The sequence below is a fragment of the Lucilia cuprina genome, chromosome 6 (assembly GCF_022045245.1).
Source record: "Lucilia cuprina isolate Lc7/37 chromosome 6, ASM2204524v1, whole genome shotgun sequence".
NCBI lineage: Eukaryota > Metazoa > Arthropoda > Insecta > Diptera > Calliphoridae > Lucilia > Lucilia cuprina.
The window spans coordinates 36586585-36587989 of record NC_060954.1 but is presented as its reverse complement, the minus strand read 5'-3'; positions in this window follow the sequence as shown (position 1 = coordinate 36587989).

Genomic DNA, 1405 nt, shown 5'->3' with positions numbered 1-1405 from the left:
ACTACTGTTCAAAACTCAATCTACGTTGGATATGTCAACGAAGATGAAATCTATAACATACTGAAAACACTTAATATTAAAAAAGGTGCAGGAATTGATGGAATTCGACCGAAAGATCTCAAAACAAATGCCAATTTTTTAACACCAATCATTACAAAACTGATTAATTTAAGCTTAGAAGAGGCCATTGTACCAAATTTGTTAAAAACTTCTATAGTAAGACCTATTTACAAAAGTGGAAACAAAACGGACTATAACAACTACAGGCCAATAGCTATTTTATCTGTAATAGATAAAATTTTGGAGGATGTGATAGTCAAAAGACTTACAGATTTTATGCAAAAATACAATATTATAAATAAAAACCAGTTTGGATTCCAAAAGGGGAAAAATATTAACAAGTTACTAGGAAACTTTTCAAATTACATTAATGGATCCTTAAGTAAGAATTTGCATGTATTAGTTCTATTTATCGACTTCAGCAAGGCATTTGACACGTTATCACATATAAAGTTGATAGAAACTCTCGAACGAAACGGCATAAGAGGAAATATTTTAAAGTGGTTTAAAAGCTATCTACATTGCAGATCATATTGTGTCAAAATACATAATAAACTAAGTAAAGAAATAACATATGATTGTGGAGTGCCGCAAGGATCAAAACTAGGTCCAATACTTTACATCTTATATGCAAATGATATGTTGCGATGTTTAAAAAGTTCAACTTTCGCATATGCGGATGACACAGCTATCGTGGTTGCTGACAAAAATATATCTGTCGCAAAGGAAATTATGCAAAGAGAATTAGATATAGCAACAAAATGGTCACATGATAGAGGTCTCATCATCAATGCTAGCAAAACAAAGGTCATGCACATCAAACCACCACATCTGGTAAACTCGGATATAAGATTAATATTTCATAACACAGAATGCCTTCATAAGAAAGCCAATAGCAATATATACGTAGGCGACACATGTTCAACGGTTATAGAACTAGTCGAATCATATAAGTACTTAGGAGTCTATGTTGACAGCAGTTTTAAATGGAAGACGCATATAGAAAACTTGCAAAAAAAGCTTAGAAAATCTTCATATATGTTGTACTATTTAAGCAATTGCGCGACTTATGACGTATTACGTCAAGCTTATTTCTCTCTTGCTGAATCTTACATTAGACATGGTATAACTGCTTGGGGAAATGTTAAATACAACAGCACATTACAAAAAACACAAGACCAACTACTTAAAATGTTATGGAAAAAACAAAACTACCAATTCTCAACAGATGTAGATAATCCTACTCAAAATCTTTTCAATTTTGCTAAAGCAACAAATGTACTAAACGTAAAGAACATATATTACACAACAATTATTAAAGAATTCGGTAACAATACAACTTTCT